Source organism: Loxodonta africana, chromosome 8 (assembly GCF_030014295.1).
Source record: "Loxodonta africana isolate mLoxAfr1 chromosome 8, mLoxAfr1.hap2, whole genome shotgun sequence".
Classification (NCBI taxonomy): domain Eukaryota; kingdom Metazoa; phylum Chordata; class Mammalia; order Proboscidea; family Elephantidae; genus Loxodonta; species Loxodonta africana.
Window position 1 is genome coordinate 43,763,941 of NC_087349.1, and position 18,558 is coordinate 43,782,498.

Here is an 18,558-nt window from a genome sequence, read left to right on the forward strand (position 1 = left end):
GTTGGGTGCTGGGGAGATAGCCAGCAGCTGTCTGTCCCCAAACTGTCCCTGCTTCTTGGCCCTGTTGCCATGGGAGACAGTGTTTATACTCTGGCTTTGTTCCTGGGCATCATGTCCAGGAATCTGGGGAACTGAGGAAGGAAGAGATGGAAAACCGGAATGATGTAATGAGAAACCCAAACACTAGGAGGAAAGGGGGACCCTGAGAGCAGCTTATGCCTGACAGGGGAATCTTCCTTCTCTTGAGAGCTGAGGCAAGTTGTGTCTAAGAAAAGGGCTACAGGGGAATAGCCTCAGTTACAGTCACCTCTCAGTTTTCTGCCCCAGTGAAGAGAAGCATTCGAGTAAATAACCAAAAGACAGCGGGCCCAGCGAGAAGTGAGGCCATGGGCCTGCTCCGCAAAGCCTCCTGCATAGTGTCCTGATGCAAGCATAAGCTCTGGAATTACTGGCTGTATTCAAATCCCAGTTGGGTGACTTTGGGCAAGTTACTCAGTTTTACTGGGCCTCAGTTTTCTTATCTGTAAAATGGGACTAATTATGGCTCTACCCACCACAGGACTGTTGTTGAGGATTAAGTGAGCTAATTTTTATAAAAGTAGCCACGAGCAGCCGTGAGCAGCCAGGTCCTAGCAGAGGCAGGTAATTGGGTGCTGACCACAGAAGGAAGAGAGAAAAACCAAGGAGAATGTCACCCCTTTGATGGGTTGGGAGAGAGCTGGTTACAGGTGACTGAGAAATCAGAGGCTTTTGGTTTATCTTTTTATCTCAGTCTTTACCAAAAAGTCAGAAAAGGTAACCTGTGGAATGGACAGGTAGGAAATCAAACTGAAAGCAAGGACAGGAGGCCAAAGATGAGTATCTTAGAATGCTGACCTGTCAGGTCAAATGCCCAGACTCATGTCTTGGAACACTTAACCAAAACCATGCACTGTCAAATTGTTTTCAACTTATGGTGACCCCTGTGTGTCAGGGTAGAGCTGCACTACTTAGGGTTTTCAGTGACTGATTTTTCAGAAGCAGATCACCAGGCCTTTCTTCCTAGGTGCCTCTGGGTAGACTTGAACTTCCAACCTTTTGGTTAGCAGCCAAGCATGTTGACCATTTGCACCACCCAGGGACGCCTGGAACACTGAAAGACTGATTTTTTACAGAACCTCTAGGCTTATCCTTTAGGCCTCTTGAAGTCAGAAAAAGGGATAAATACGAAGCTTACCTAATATATTTCTAGGAAAAAAACTTGTTAATGTTAGTTAATTGCATTTAACTTCATACCTAGGAAAGCCATGGATTAAACCATCCATCTGTCGGTTTGTCAGTGCACACTGGAAATTATGATGACTTGTAAAGAACTAATTATGTTAGATTAATTAAGAGCCTCTTGTGATAGAGGGTAAAAGTTTGACATGGTTGCTGAGGAGGGGCATTTCCTGTCATCAGGCCTATCCGAACACCATCGACAAGCTTTGTTCTTCTCCAGATCTTACGATCTTGAGTCCATCCTGTAGGAGGAGATACACAGCTGGTTAGGGAAGGCCCAGCCAGAGAGTGACCGTGGGTGACCTCTATGCCTGGCCCCAGGACCACTGAGTGTTCCAATCACTATTCCACAGTGCCTCTTATCAGTGACTCGGAGAGCATCTAGAAGTTTGTTTGCCGAGGCAGCGTAATGTCCTGATATAAGTGCAAGCTCTGGAATTACTGGCTGTGTTCAAATCCCAGTTGGGTGACTTTGGGCAAGTTACTCAGTTTTACCGGGCCTCAGTTTCCTCATCTGTAAAATGGGACTAATAATGGCTCTACCCCCGACAGGACTCTTGTGAGGATGAGCTAATTTTTATAAAAGTAGCCAGCGCAGTGTTTGGATCACAGTACACATTCAATAAATATTTGATGATACTGCTGTTATTGACATTATCATGTCTACCAAAGGATAGCACTCCTATAACCTGAGGTAAAGGTTAAGAAATCAAATCTCTCTAAAAAAAATTAGAGAAATGACTCTTTAGACTCAGACTGGAGTTGAAAATGAAAAAGAATAAAACAATTTATTCAGAGTCCAGAAATAAGCTACAGAGAAACCAAATGTGGAAAGCCTGACAAGGGGCTCCTAAGCCAGGAAGGGATTCCGGGGCCCATGGAAGATGATCAAGTGAACTTTCCCTGTGAAAGAGCAAACCTGGGGTCTCAGGAGGTCCCAAGAGTATGAGACACAGCACAAAAAGGAGTCTCCCAGAAGGCAAACTTTCCAGGAGACCTCTGGATTAGATCAGTTTCCACATTCTATTCAGTCCAACTCTGTACCCACTTACTAAAACCTGCCATGGGCAGGGCTCTTGCAGCTATAGGAAGAAAGTGTTTTTGAAAGAATCTGAGGAAACTAGCTAGGATCCAGAGAAGAGCAACTAAAATGATTGCAAAGAGGGAAACAGCTCTCGTGAAGAAAAAGCTTCAAAAATTAGAGTGCTTACATTGTGTGGAGAACAGTAAGCTCACAGGTGATTTACCTAACTTAAGTAGGTAAATATTACAAAGACAGAACAAGGGGTGCACCAAGAACGAGGCCGAGCTATTGATATGCAGCCATCTTTCTAACTATTTTCTCCATTCTGCTTGGCCATCATCCATCTCCTCACCACTACCAGGAACCTGGGTCAGGGAAGAGCCAGGGTCCCTGAGGCTGAGAAGATTTGGCTTAGTGGCTCACAGGGCTCAAAGGTTTTCCCAGAGTGCAGTGTGGAAGAACAAACATTGAGCTAGGGTCAGGAAAAATGGGTTCGAGGCCTGGCTCTGCTGCTAACTTTCTGTGTGACCTTGAATAAGTCACTTAATCTCTCTTTGAGTCCCATTTTCAAGCCTGATTATGTTGTGATTCTAAGTCAGTCTTCTCAAAAACTGTCAAAGATTCTTCATTGCCTAGTCAATTAAGAGTTAGACCCTCAGCCCAACATAAGGGACTGTTTACAAATCTGGCTGCAAACCTCCTAATCCAATCCTGGACATCCTGTGCCACCCCATTACTCTAGCTGTCCCCCAAAATCTTCCCCTGGTACCTCTGCCTAGAACGTCTGTAAAAATGGCATGGGGGTAGTGTCTGGCCTCCTCTAATTTCACAATGGGGAAGAAGGACCAAGATCAACAGCCCAAGGCTGATTCCTATGAGGCAAGGGCCAGACATGCCTCCTCTCTCCACCATTTTTACCAATTCTGACACCAACTATCCCTACCAGGGCACTCTCTGCTTCTCTGCTGGATTTGATAATTCATTGCAATGGCCACACAGAACTCACAGACCATATTCACAATTATAGGGACTATTAGGGAAGTACGAGGTTACAATTCAGGTTCAGAAATGCTCAGGATACAGTTCTTCCATCAGGACAGCCTCTTCTGCCAGTAAGTCTCAGCGTGAAGGCACTCAGCTTTCTCACTCCGTGGGCACTCAGCTTTTTCCACTGCGCTGTCTTCTGCCGCACTCTCCTGCCACTACTTCTCTAACTTTCCTTCCTTGGTGGTGGTGGGATCCTCTCTGCTCTAGAATTGGCTCTTTTTTAAGGCAAAACTGACCAATCCCCTTGGTAGGCCACAATTGCCTTGTTTGCACAGTCCCACCCAGTCACTTGGGTGAGAGTTACAAGACTACAGCGAAAGAGGCCACACAAAAGCCATCCATCGCACCACAACATCCACCTGTCTTTACTCAACATTTAATGAACACCTACTATGTGCCAATGAACACCTACTATGACACTTTTGTGCAAATTAGAAAAAGGCCTGGATACAGTCCTGTCCCGGGGCGCACAGTTGGCTAATGGACTTCACTACCTCCTGGCTTCCTCAGCCAGGCATCCTAGTGCAGTGAATAACCTGTACAACCATACAGTGTAGCCCTGAGGATACAGAGTTAAATAAGACACAGCCACTGTCTTAGGGAGTCTGTGAAAAGCAACATAGCTAACACAGACTACAGTGTGATAAGGCTAGATATTGGTAGCACAGAAGAAGGGCACCCGGCTGAAGACTCAAAAAAGGTTTTGCAGAAGAGGTTACACTTGAGCTGAATTGGAACGACAAGTAGGAATGACCAAGACAAAGAAGCTTGGAAGAGAATTCCAGGCAGAGGAAACAACGTGGAGAAGTATTTGCACGTGGGGAGAGGCAGGAACTGGAGCTTGGTGGGTGGGTGGGTGTAATTATGAAATTCCACTGTAGGTGCCAACTTCTGGAGTTTGGACCTCACTCTGAAAGCCACATGGAGCTATTAAGAGAGTAGCTTTCAGTTGTAGTAAGATCACCCTGACAGCCGTATAAAGGATGCACTCGGGGGCCACTCGGGAAGCGGCAAAGGTAGTGAGGACATTGTTGTGTGATCTAGTGAGGCGTGATGACAGCCTGGACCAAGACAGTGATGATGGGCAGGTAAAGAAGGGGCCAGGTAAATGCACAGAGACCAAAGTTTACAAGTGGTTACTAGGGGCGAGTGGGAGGGGGAAAGGGGGCTATTGTTTAAGGCGTACTGAATTTCTGTTTGGGTGACGAAAAAATTTGGCAACAGATAGTGGTAATGGTGGTACAACATGGTGACCATAATTAATGCCACTGGATTGTACGTATAAAAATAGCTGAAATGGCAAATGTTTTGTTACATACATATTTCAGCACAGTAAAATTTAAAAAGAGGGGGAGCCAGGTGTGAGAAATACTAAGGAGGAAAACTCCACAGGACTTTGGCACCAGTTATGTGTAGGGTTTGGAATAAAAAGGAAGAGTTTAGGATGATGTGTAGGTTCCTGGGTTGGACAGTTGGGTGACTGGTCCTGCCCCTTCCCCAAGAGAAGGACAAAAAGCAGCCAGAGTTTAGGGTGGGGAGGAGAGGGTGAATTGAGCTGAGTTTAGTGGACTTGGAAGGACCTGAGAAACAGCTGCGTAGAAATGTCCTGAGGGCACTGAAGGTTTGGAAACAAGAGGTCAGGAGAGAGATATAAGTTGGGTGTACAGAGGGGAGAGTCATCAGTGTAGACAGGGGCATTGAAGCTGTGGGTATGACTGAGGCCTTCTAAGGAGGGATGTGGCTTGAGAGCAGGGGCCAAGGGTAGGGTCCTGGAGAATGTGGGGCTGGGGAAGGGGAACGTGAGGAAACAGCAGCTGTCCGGCCACTGTTCTTCCCACAGCATCCTATTCCCTTTCCTTCCCAGCCTAAATCCTCATTGTTCTTCACTGCCCATCTCCTCTTGAAGCCCTTCGCTTATTCACCTCCTCCTTGCCAACCTTCTGATACGCTGTCATCCTCCTTTTAACCCCCCCACCAAAGGGAAAAAAAAAGAAACCCAAAACCATCGCTGTCAAGTCAGTTCTGAATCGTGGCAACCCTGTGTGTTACAGAGTACTGCTCCATAGCGTTTTCTTGGCTGTAATTTTTATGGAAGCAGATTGCCAGGCCTTTCTTTTGTGGTACCACTGGGTTGGTTCAAATCGCCAACCTATAGGTTAGTTGTTGGTGTTGTTCGTTACTGTGGAGTTGATTCTGACTCATGGCGACCCCACATCTGCAGAGGATATTCAAAGCTGTGACCTTTTCAGAAGCAGATCTCCAGGCCTGTCTTCGGAAGCACCTCTGGGTGGCTTTGAACCTCCAACCTTTAGTAGCCCCGTATTTAACCATCTGTACCACCCAGGGACCTTTAACCCCCATAGTACTGAATTTTTCCCTCTCTTGTACACTTTCTGTGGTCTGCCCTAGATTAGCTTGCCTGTGTTCCTTTTGCTTAGTAGTAACTGAAGGCCCTCCTCCATGGTAGGTTCTCACCAACTCAACAAACATGGTCCTCTTGTCAGTAAATATTTGTGGAACTGAATGGAATTGATCTGACCATTGAGATGGATTGTAAAATTTCCATTCCTGGAGACAGCTAACCTTTCATCTTAGAATCGTTTGGACTAGAGCTGTCCAACGGAAATATAAGGTGTGCCACATATACGATTTTAGATTTTCTAGTATCCACATTTTAAAAAGTAAAAAGAAACAAGCGAAATTAATTTCAATGATATATTTAACCAAATATATCAAAAATATTATCATTTCAGCATACAATCAATGAGATAGTGAACATTCTTTTTTTCTTCATACTAAGTCTTCAGAATCCCGTGTGCACTTACGGCACATCTCAACCTGGACACAACATTTTTGTGAGAAATACTTGATCTGTATTTAGATTTCATGAAAATTAGAGACGATAAAGTAAATGCTCATACCCAATTTGTTCCGGACATACGTAAAAGTTTTCTAATAACTGAATCCAGTATCCGTTTTTTTAATTTTAATTAATTAAAACTTTAAATTCCGTTCTGCAGCTGCAGTACCCACATTTTAAGTGCTCAACAGTCACAAGTGGCCAAAAATTACCATATCAGACAGTGCAGGGCTAGACATAGAGGCCAGGTGACCCTGGGTGGTTCTTTGATTCACAGTTGTGTTAACTTAGCCCTTGGATCTCTTTAAACTTGGTCGTAAGGTGAAAGGAATTCTCACCCCCCTCTCATCTTAGCCTAGGGCCCCTGGGTCTGTGGGACCTGGAAGAAGGAATTGGCCACACACAGAACCTTCTGCAGCCCAGAGTGCTGTTCCACTGCTCCCGGTCAGCTCTGCGGTGGTTTGTTGTCGGGTGCCATTGAGTAGATTTTTGACTCATAATTGACCCCACGTGACAGAGCAGAACTGCCCCATAGGGTTTCCTAGGCTATAATCTTTACAGGAAGAGGAGGCCTGGTGGTGCAGTGGTTAAAAGGCCTTGGCTGCTAACTGAAAGGTGGCCAGTTCGAACCCACCAGCTGCTCTGTGGAAGAAAGATGTGGCAGTCTGTTTCCGTAAAGATTACAGCCTTGGAAACCCTATGGAGCAGTTCTACTCTGTCCTGTAGGGTCGCTATGAGTCAGAATTGACTCAGGGGCAATGGGGGAATCTTTACAGGACCAGATCCACAGTTCTTTTCTCCCTCAAAACTGCAGAGTGTGTTCGAATTGCCAATCTTTTGGTTAGCAGCCGAGCCCTTAACCATTGTGGCACCAGGGCTCCACTTGAGCTCTTTATTGGCCCCTAAAGGCTAAAAGCCTGAGGACAGTGGGCTGTGGCCTTTAGACTAGATATTACAGCAGGTCAGGGGCGCCCCTTTCCAAATAGCACAAATTCCTGTGTACAGCAGTCAAAACATCACTCCTGATTTGGGGCCGACCTGCTGGCATTCTAGCACAGGTTAAATGGTATGTGGTTTTGTAATTTTCTCCCTTCTGTGGTTGGGTAGGTTAAAAAATAACTCTCCATTAGAAGAAAGGGGAAGAGCAGAGAGGGCATAACCCTGTTACCAGATCTGTCCCTTGGGGGTCTGCCTGACAGCAGCTAGTCCCCTCTCCAGAGTGTACTGCCCTGTCTTGGGGACCCCTTAAGGGAGCCCCCACCCCCACCCCCTGCAGCTGCGGGAGGTGGCAAGCAAATGAGGCTACCAAGTGACCTAGGGAATTAAGGCAGTTCAGCAGTTTTGAGTTAAGATGAGCATTTCAGCTCTTACCCTTGGGACCCCACTTGCCCAGGGGCCTGGGCCCCCCCCAGCACAGTGACTGAGTGAGCCAAGCTGGCGTTCCCAACCACTGTCGTCCTGGCCACCCTGGCCCGGCACGGTGAGTTGATGAGGGAGCTCCAGCCTGCAGATGGGGTGGGGAGGCTTCCTCCCCCTGGAGGGCTTGTTGCCTTCCCCTTCGGCCTTATCACCCGCACGTGCGTGTTGAATGCTAAATATGCTCCGCTATTAAAAATGCAAGAGATGAGCCTGCTGCTCTAGAAGGAAAATGAGCCAAAGCAAAAGAAAAACCAGCAGGCGGCGGCTTCCCGCGTGCCCTGCAGCATGGGGGGTGGGGGGGGGAAGTCCCCTCACCTCAGGTAGGCGGGGCTCCTCGCCAAACGCTGAGAATAGAAGGGCGGGGCCTGGAGGGCTGGGGCTGGGAGTGAAGTAGCGGTGCTTTGGAAGTCTTCCCAGTGCTTTGTGGAGAGGGAGATGATAACCTTGGCCCAGCGCCCAACCCCTGGGAGAGACGGGGGCGGACTTATCTCTTCTTACCTGGTGTTGGCATGAACTGGGGGCAAGACCACGGCTCAGGATTGATGGCTTCGGAAAACTAGGGCGTCCTCTCAGGGGTATGACGCAGCCTGGGAAATACTAGAGACCTCAAGTGCTGCAGATCCCCCAGGTGACCCGCCATAGAGTCATGGCCAGATTCCTGCAATAGCCCCTACCTGTCTCATTGCCCCTCGCCCCGCCCCTCCTCCAGTCCACACCCGACCAGTGCCTGAGTGCCACTGCCCTGCTCACAGTTCTTCAGTGGCTCCCTGCTGGCTGCCTGTAGATTAAAATGTTAACCCCTTTGGAGGTGGATGATATGATCTGGCCTTTTACCAAATGCTACTGCCAGTATTTTCACCCTTTCATTTTCCTGGTGTCCTAATCTACTTGTTGTTGTTGGCAACTAACAATAACAGCCTGCTCCATGGAGCTAATTCCAGTGTTGTTAGGTGCCACCAAGTAAATTCCAACTCACAGTGACCCCATGTGACAGGAAGAACTACCCCATAAGGTTTCCTAGGCTTTAATCTTTACAGGAGCATATCACCAGGTCTTTGTCCCACAGAGCCACTGGGGGTTCAAACCCCCAATCTTTCAGTTGAGCAGCCAAGCACCCCTACCTTTTATGTGGGAGACCCAGGTTTGATTCCCAGCCAGTGCACCTCACACATAGTCACCACTCCTCCCTCAGTGGAGGCTTGCATGTCACTATGGCGATAAACAGGTTCCGGCACAGCTTCCAGACTAAGACTAGGAAGAAAATCAGCCAGTGAAAACCTGATGGATCGCAACAGTCCAACCTGCAGCCAATCATGGGGATGGCATAGGACCAGGCAGCTTTTTGTTCCATTTTGCATGGGGTCACCATGAGTCCAGGTTGACTCAATGGCAGCCAACAACAACAACAAATAGCTGGGACAAAGAGAAATTTAAAGTGGTTTAACCTTTCTGACCCTCGGTTACTACTTAGCTATAAAATTGGGGGTAAGGGCAAGTGCACAGCCTATTGCCCAGGGCAGGTAGGTGCTCAGTGTGTGTCACCTCGAGCCTCTCCACCCTCACCTTCATCACCACCCCGACTCTTCTTCTGGGAAGAGAGACAGCATGCCAGTCCTTACCTAAAGCATTTGCTCTTATGAAGAGTTGGTTGTGAGCTGATTCAGTTTTTATTGCACGTTATATGATTTAGCCTTCACTGAGCACATTAATTCATGCAGCAAACATTTACTGAGCCCTTCCTAAGTGCCAGATAATGCACATGGCGCTGGGCTCATTGCAGAGGTGAACAAGGACAACATTTCTATCCTCAGGTTGTTCACTGTCTGGTCAGGTCAGATAGACATAGAAATAAAACCTTTCCATTTGACACAATTAGGAGTCCTTGGGTGGTGCAAACATTTAAGTGCTCGACCTACTAGCCGAAAGCTGATTATTTGAACATACCCAGAGGCATCTCTGAAGACAGGCTTGGCAATCTGCTTCTGAAAGGTCACAGCCTTGAGAACCCTGCGGAAGCACTTCTACTCTGAACACGTGGGTTGCCAAGAGTTGGAGTCAAATCAACAGCAGCTAACAACAACAAATAGAGAAAATAAAATAATAAGTACATAAATAAAATGAAAGAGACCATTTGGCACGATTAGTGTGGCAGAAACACCTGAGAAGGAACAGCTAGCACTAAGAGAGGCATGGCATCTGATCTGGACAGATGGGGAGTGTCCTACAGGGCCAGGGGGAAGGGCATACCAGCAGAGGGAACCTCCTAGCCCATGGAAGGGGCAGGGCTAGGCAGGAGCACCTACTGTTCAAGGAGTGGTGAGAAGTTCAGCCAGGCTGTCTGTCAGAGAAGGTCCATGGGGTGGGAGACGTGGGGTGGCCAGGCTATGAAGGAAAGGGCAGTGGAGAGACCTCAAAGACTTTAAGCAGAGGCATGGCATGAGCAGATTTGTATGTGTGGAAACAGTTCAGGGCACACGGAGACAGAGGTGAAAAGACCAGTGATGGGGACTTTATCACGGTGCAGGCAAGCGCCAGTGCAGCCTGAACTGACCGGCGAGGGAGGGGGCTGCTCTAACAGCTGTGTAAGAGGTAGTCTTGTCAGACCAACTTGTGACTGAATGTTGGGGAAGAGTCAGGGTCTCTAACTGCTGGATGGTGATGTTGTTCACATAATTATTGTTGTGAACTGACTCTCAGTGACCCCTATGTACAACAGAAGGAAACACTGCCTGGTCCTCTGCCATCCTCACAATTGTTGTTATGCTTGAGCCCATTGTTGCAGCCACTGTGTCAATCCATCTCATTAACAGTCTTCCTTTTTTCCACGGACCCTGTACTTTACCAAGTATGATGTCCGTCTCCAGGTCCTTCTTCTGATCCCTCCTGATAACATGTCCAAAGTACACAAGATGAAGTCTCTCCATCCTCACTTCTAAGGAGTATTCTGGCTCTAGTCCTTCCAAGACAGATTTGTTTGTTCTTCTGGCAGTACGTGGTATATTCAGTATTCTTCACCAACACCATAATTCAAATGCATCAGTTTTCCTTTGGTCTTCCTTATTCACTGTCTAGCTTTTGCGTGTATGTGAGACAATTCAATATACACCTTAGTCCTTAAAGTGACGTCTTTGCTTTTTAACACTTTAAAGAGGTCTTTTGCGGCAGATTTGCCCAGTGCAATACGTCGTTTGATTTCTTGACTGCTGCTTCCATGGGCGTTGATTGTGGATCCAAGTAAAATGAAATCCTTGACAATTTCAGTCTTTTCTCTGTCATGATGTTGCTTATTGGTCCAGTTGTGAGGATTTTTGTTTTCTTTATGTTGAGGTGCAATCCATACTGAAGGCTGTAGTTTTTGATCTTCATCAGTAAGTGCTTCAAGTCCTCTTTGCTTTCAGCAAGCAAGGTTGTGTCATCTGCATAACGCAGGTTGTTAATGAGTCCTGATGCCACATTCTTTCCATCCTGATGCCACATTCTTCTTCATATAGTCCAGCTTCTTGGATTATCTGCTAAGCAAAAAAAAGCATAGATTGAATAAATATGGTGAAAGGATACAACTCTGACAAACACCTTTTCTGGTTTTAAACCACACAGTATCCCCGTGTTCTGTTCCAACGACTGCCTCTTGGTCTGTGCACATGAGCACAATTAAGAGGATTTTAAAAATAAAAGCGCATTTAATTTGGGACAAAAAGTTTTCTGAGTTTGCTGTGAGTCAATGTGAAGACTGGGATTTTGAAGGTTAAAAAAAAAACATGCTTAGTTTTCTGGATGGAGGTGGTTTAAGTGCAGGGCTGCACTGTATTCCAGTTGTGAAAAGGAGAAAGCAGGGTTTGGCATTCAGGGCCTCTGAGAAGGGAAGAGGACCCCTGGGCCGCCCCATTCTGAAGAAAACTCTGGGGAGCAGAGGCTGGTGCGCCTCATAACAAGCTTCTGGAAAGCAAAAGGGCAGCGGAGCACATGTTCCTTCCATTCTCCGGCCCAGGACTGGAGTCCAGGGTCTCCCCGCAGGAGGCGCCGGCCCGGCAGGAGGAGGAGGATGTTCTGTGGGGAGGCTTTCCCGACTCTTCCCTGGGTCGGGATTGGCCCAAAGCTTGGGGGCCAGCAATGTTTGGGCTGCAGTGGTTCGGGCCGCGTGTGGACCGATTAAGTAGCCTGAGCTCGTGCGGCGGGAGCCGGTGCCCTCTGGTGGCTGCAGAGGGGAGCGCGCCGCCTGCTCTCTGGGGCTGAGCTCGCCGGGCCCGCTCTGGGGACCTAGCTGCTGGGGCTCTACCCACTCTGACGTCTCTGCACCAGCACGCCCTCCAGAGCTCACTGCCTCCTGAACGCCACCCTCTCAAAAGGGTGGTGCCATTTTATAAGTTAATGCGAATTCCAATGGCCGTTTCCCTCCACCAGAAGCATTTTAATTGTGAGGCTTTTAGTTCTCTTTTGTGGAAGGAAAGGTATTGATTTGGTCCAGGGTTGCCCTTAAAACCATCTGGACTCATTGCAGACAACCCAGCCCCAAAGGACACCCCAGAGCCACCCCGTTCGTGTCATATGCCCTACCATGCCAGGACTGTCTGTTTTCCTTCTTTGTCTTTCCGTCTTCTCCTCATGTTGATATTTTCCCTGGGACTCCCCAGGAATGTCAGCACATTTAGCACCCCGTTGTTCTTGCGGTGGATTTAGAGACTACCTTCTGAGCTCTGTGCCCTGGGAAGCCCTGATTAAATAGAAGGGTAGGAGAGATTAACAGACAAGCTGGGCCTCCTGCTTTCCAGGAAAACTGGAGCAGCCTGGGGTGGGGGGGGACATATACTTATTCCTCCAAAAGGAGCCTTAGAGCCAGAGGGGCCCCTGTTGCCTAACATACTTGAGAGTTGCAGGAGACAGCATGAGAGGTGGCTGGAGTTCCCGTGCATTCTTCTTGCAGAGTGTTTACCCAGGTGGGATCTTTCACCACCAGCTGAGGCTTGGGCAGTGCCTAGAAGGTTAGGCATCGAGAAGCAAGTGGGATTATCAAGGAGGGCTGAAGGCTCCTGGAAGGGGACTTTCCAGTCTGGGAAGGCTTCCTACCTCGTTTGGTTTTTCCTCTCCACTGCACCACCCAGAAGTGGTCCTCCACCCTGGGTAAATGTGAAAGGCCACCTGCTCCATCCATCTCCTGCCCCTGCCTCCTGCCACCTCTTCCGCCTTTTCCTCCGTTGTGGGACCAGAAGAGGAGGGCATGAAGAAGACAAGGAGTTTCTGATGGTGACCATGACTTGCATCCGAGACATACATTCCAGAAACATCAGGACCAGTGGGGGAAAGGGATGGCGTGATCCTCTGTCCCCTTTTTGGCTTTAGCTCCAGTTTATTGAGGTCCTGTTGTGTGCTGGGAGTCCCTAAGTGATGCAAATAGTTAATGTGCTCAGCTGCTAACCAAAAGGTTGGAGGTTTGAGTCTACCCTGAGGTACCTTGGAAGAAAGGCCTGGCAATCTACTTCTGAAAAATCAGCCATTGAAAACCCCATGGAGTTTTGTACTCTGACACACGTGGGGTCACCATGAGTCAGGAGCCAACAACAATAATAATTATGTGCCTGGCGCTATGCTAAGCACTTATACATATTATCTGCCTTAATCATTGCAATATCTATCATTACTTTTGTTTTAGTGATAAGAAAACTGAGGCACAGAAAGGTGAAATCCTGAGATAAGCTAGGCAGGGCAGCCACATATACTTGTGCAGATTTTGCACAAGGCCAGCCAACTGAGGAGGCAGGGAAGAACTGGAATCAGCCCTCACCCCACTTGCCAGTCAGCTGCCCTTTTTCTAATTCTAACAGCAGTCCTTATGGGCTCACGAGGCCCTGAAGCCTGGAAGTCAGTGGTTTCCTATGAGAATGCATCTGGCAATAGAAAACATACAAGTTGAATTGGTTCATCTGATTTCAAAGTCTTTATTCCTAAGCGTTATCCTGAACTTTCTTGTAACACTCTCCGTACACTGTGAATTTGCCAGAACAGTGACAAGATGCAGACCCTCAATTCAGCCCTACTGTCCTCTCTGATCTGTGTTTTGTTTGCCTCTGGCCACTTTTCTAATTCATCAAACTGGCTGGGGTAAATCCCACATCATTCTTCTCAGCAGTAATTACCTACACACCAAATTGAAAAACAAGGTATTGGCCCTTCATCCAAGTCACTGATGAAGATGCTGTAGCCTTCTTGACCCTGATGGGCCCCTGGCAAGGTTCCCTTGGTACCACCCTGGGCTGCTGTGACACCCCTGATAGCCAATATTATTTTGCTTCTGCTGCCAGGAGCACTAACTCTCAATCGCCGTGAGGCCTGGACCACTTTTTCACGGTTTACCGAAGGCGTGCTGTGTGGGAGACAGGCCAAAGTCGTGCAGAGGTCAGGAGAGATTACCCATCATGCTTCCTCCCTGACCACCAGGCCTGACATTTCAGCCTCGGGAATATTCAGTTAATCTGGCCAGTTTTCTTACTCACCATGTTCTGTGGCTGATTGGAGGAGTCCTGCTGGCACAGTGGTTAAGTGCTCAGCTGCTAACCAAAAGGTCAGCAGTTCAAACCCGCCAGCAGCTCCTTGGAAACCCTGTGGGGCAGTTCTACTCTGTCCTTTAGGGCCCCCGTGAGTTGGCATTGACTTGACAGCAGTGAGTTTGGTTTTGGGTGGCTGATTGCCATGTTTTCTATTTGCATAAAGTTTTCGCAAATCGGATTTCTGATGGTTTTCCCAATTTTGTTCCAGGTTTTAAAAAAAAAAAAAAAGAAAAACACTTATTCGTTCATCAGGATGTACATAGCACTTACTGCATCCATTGTACCATGGTAGGACGTTGTGGCCCTGTTTTTAAGATTGATTCTTAGTGACCACCACCAGCCTTTAAGAATGTCCCAAGTATTTTTTCAAGTTAAAGAATTTAGGTTGTTGTTGTTAGCTGCTGTTGAGTTGACTCCGATTCATGGCAACCTTTTGTACGAAAAGAACAAATGTTGCCCAGTCTTGTGTCGTCCTCACAGTTGCCAGCAGGTTTGAGTCTGTCATTGCAGCTATTGTACCTCATTGGCCTTCACTTCACCAAACACGATGTCCTCCTCCAGCAGCTGATCCCTCCTGATGACGTGTCCAAAGCAAGACAGTGGGGCAGTGTTTTGTTGTGATCTATAAGGTTTTCATTGGCAGTTTTTCAGAAAGGAGCTCTGGTAGCACAGTGGCTAAGTGCTTGGCTGCTAACTGTAAGGTTGGTGGTTCGAACCCACCCAGAGGCTCCATGGGAGAGAGACCTGACAATCTGCTTCCATAAAGATTACAGCCAAGAAAACCCTATGGGGCAGTTCTACTCTTTCATGTGAGATTGTTATGAGTCAAAATCGACTTGATGGCACCTAACAAAAAGAAAAACAAATTTTCCAAAATAGACGGTCAGGCCTTTCTTCCTGGTCTGACTTAGTCTGGAAGCTCCACTGAATCCTATCCATCATGGGTCACCCTGCTGGTATTTGAAATACCAGTGGCATAGCTTCCAGCATCATAGTAACACAGAAGCCACAAACTGTCTGACAAACCAACAGACGGGTGGTGGAGAATTTAGATTAGATATAAATAATTTCCTGATAGCAGCCCAAAAATTTCATCTAAGAGAGCCAAGTAGAATTCCTTCTCTGAGAATCTTTTAAAATAGAGCAAATCCCTTTTTATTTGAGATGACTTTGTGCTATCACTGCTTAGAAGGCAAGAGGCTGGGTGAAATGGCCGTTCCAAGGATCTGCCAGGGAGTCCAAGAATTTCGTAGTTCTGCCAGGCCAGGCAAGTAGGCACCTGAGCCTTTGTTGAAGGAATCAGTGGGTCGACAGCTGAGAGCGCTTCTCAGGTACATCACCCACAGCACAAATACTCTATGTCTTCAGGTTCCCTCCTGTCAAATACACCTTTGCCCCACACTGGTAAGTGCAGTAAGGGCTGGCAATTTCTGCAGGGCTGGGGATTTTCTGAGCCATTCTCTTAAGGCTTATCTGTTGACCACAGAAGGATAAATTATTATCACCTGGAAAGGTTAGCTGGCTCGGGAGCAGCTGGCTCTGCCGCAGGCACGGCCCTCTCGGCAGCAGCATCATCATTCTCCACCTCTGCTCTTCTGCAGACATCACTGGGCAGGGAGGCGAACCTACTTGGTACTGAAAAAGCCATTTTTCTTAAAACCAGAGGCTCCTCCTTGGTCCAGAAAGATACAGTCAGACGGGCCAGACACACAGGAGGAAGACATGTTGTCGTGTGCCCACGAGTGGCTTCCAACTCATAGCAGCCCTATAGGACAGGGTAGAACTGTCCCATAGGGTTTCCTGGGCTGTAATCTTTACCAAGGAGCTCTGGTTGCACAGTCCTTAAAGCACTCACCTGCTAAATGAAAGGTTGGTGGTGCAAACACACCAGCTGATCTGCAGTCTACTTCTGTAAAGACTTACAGCCTTGGAAACCCTATGGGACAGTTCTACTTTGTCCTCTAGGGTCACTGTGATGGAATCACCAGATGGCAATGAGAGTAAGTCGCCAGGTTTTTCCTGTCATGGAGCCACCAACCTTTTGGATAGCAGCTGAGCACTTCACCCATTGCACCACCAGTGCTCCTTGGAGCAAGACATGGGCAGCACAAAAGAAACAGAAGGTGGATGCCTCCCATGTAGCTGAGCAGGGTGAGGGAGGACTGTTGTGGGCTCTGGGATCACTTCCCAGGCCACAAGACCGAGGTACTGAGAAAACTAGGCGATAACCAGCCCGCGGGTGCGTGGCACAGCGGGAAACAAGCTGCAGCCCTGGGCTCCCTGAAAGAGTTCATCTCCAGCGAACAAAACGGGCATTATGAAAGCAGCAGGGGAAGAGCAGAACTCATCTTTCCATTTCAAGCACAGCTCTTCAAAGAAAGGACAACAGTGAGTGGGTAAACGCAACTAATTGTAGACTTGGGGAAGTGTGTGAACGAATCTCTTAGCTGAATGGGAAGGAACTTTCAGGGACTTTAGCTAACCCGGGGTAACTGCCAGATGTGTTTATCACCTAAGCAAAGAGAATAACAAATCCGCTTAAGTGGTTAAGTCAGTCACTGGTTGTTGCCAACTAACCGTCCTCTCCCAGCTCCTAACTGCACATGGAGGTACTGGAGTTAATGTGATTAGACACAGAAAAGATGAAAGATACCCCTACTGGGACGGCAGGGATTAGAATCTTTTGGCTTATTTCCAAATGGAAAATTATTAACCCTGTTATTCAGGGTGCACTGCATCAGGAAAGGGTCCTTACTTGCCCAGGGCTGGACACTTCACATGGCAGAGGAAATGAGTGGGTGAGGAAGCGATAAATGGGAGAAAGCAGAGGACAGTGCCAGGGTGATGGCTTCCATAGAGCTGTGTGTCTTCCTTCCTGGGGTATAGGTAAATGCAAAGGATTAGTATGCAAGCCAAGCAGGAGTGAGGAACTCTCATCAGGTTCTTAGGTCAGCCCAAGCTTTTAGCTTGAAAAAGATCAGAGCTTTGGATTGGGTTTCCAAATCATGTGGCACCATCTTGCAATCATTTCTTCCTTTGTTCTTCAGTTTAGGATTTCAGGGTTGTCACCAGTAACAGTGAAGAAAGGAGGCTGAAGACTTGGGTGAGCTAATGGCTAGCATTTATCTGGAAGATGAGGGTGGCAAGGTCAAATCAGGGTGATCTGAACTCCTCTCTCATTTCCTTTGAGGATGTATTTGACCCTTGCCACTACCATTGAACTGCGTGCCTCCCTTATCTCCTCTTGACTCCCAGCAGAAGTACCTTCTCAGCCCAGCCACACATTTTCGGGAAGAGAAAGAACACCTAAGAAGAAGGTATCAGGGGCAGCTCCCAGATTCTACCTGCTTCGCTGTATCTGTAGCCCGTCTCCATTAACAGAGACCCTTGGAATTCCCACCCCAAAAGAATTCAATGTCCTTCTCTTTCCATCACAAGGTGGGACCCCTTACCTGGCATCAGGGCCATTTACTCAATGGCTCAGCTCCTTTCCCACTCATCTGGTCTTTGGAATCCTTTGAAACATTCTTGATCAGAATTTTTTCCCTAACTCCTCCCACTCCTTATCCAAGAAAACTAAATTCCAGAGGGCTGCACATCATTGGCCTTGCTTTCTCATTTCTGATGTGTCCAGAATTCACACCCTGCCTGCAGATACTGGGATGAAAGTCCAAACCGAATTCTGGGAGTGTTTGCAATGAAGGGTATGAATGGGCCACACTCGAGAAAAATCCAGTTTAGGAGATCAGTTACTGACATTAGTTAGCCTGGCGCATGCTCAGTTACACACACCTTGGAAGAGGCATCAACGAGGAGATGAGTCCACTGACACTTCCCCAAATGGCCACCTGTGCTCTGGTGGCTGTCTTCAGGAGCACACCTTGGGCTGGACATTGACTTTAGGGAAGGAACCCAGTCTGTACTATGAGTGTTTGTGGAACACTTGGTTCAGTTCTTAAGAACCCTGGTGGCTCAGTGATTAAGAGCTCGACTGCTCACCAAAAGATTGGCAGTTCGAATCCACCAGCCACTCCCTGGAAACCCTGCGGAGGCAGTTCTACTCTGTCTTGTAGGATCATTATGAGTCGGAATTAACAGCAACGAGTTTAGTTTTTGGTTTGGTGGCTCAGTTCTTAAATGTATTTCAGTTTAAACAACTGCTGTGGATTATTCTGTCACAGGCATCATGTCTCTCTGTCTGTCGAGCTCGTGGGTGTTCAACATGTACCCAGGACACTCTTCATGGAAACTGGAGCCTTCCACTCACTCATGCTAGCTCATGGAACAAGAGCTCAATCTGGATCTTAAAAGTCCTAACTTCTTTCTTGAACTTACTTGGCTTCACAAAGAAGTGTGCCAGAGAAGGCCGCTCAGGTGCTAGGGAATCTTCTCACCTGGCTAGTGGT

The 18,558-nt window shown here is 47.7% G+C and overlaps 1 protein-coding gene across 13 annotated transcripts in view; it reads left to right on the plus strand.

The window, feature by feature from the left end:
* Positions 1-18,558, plus strand: part of ATXN7L1 (ataxin 7 like 1) — a 287,096-nt gene that overhangs the window by 232,619 nt on the left and 35,919 nt on the right. Inside the window, exons 1-2 of one of the 13 annotated variants that reach the window (XM_064289863.1) lie at positions 1-16,548; positions 17,200-17,469. The exons of the other annotated variants lie outside the window; for them this stretch is intronic. The gene's annotated coding sequence lies outside the window, so the exon portion shown is untranslated. The remainder of the gene's footprint in view (positions 16,549-17,199; positions 17,470-18,558) is intronic. 13 annotated transcript variants of the gene reach the window in all.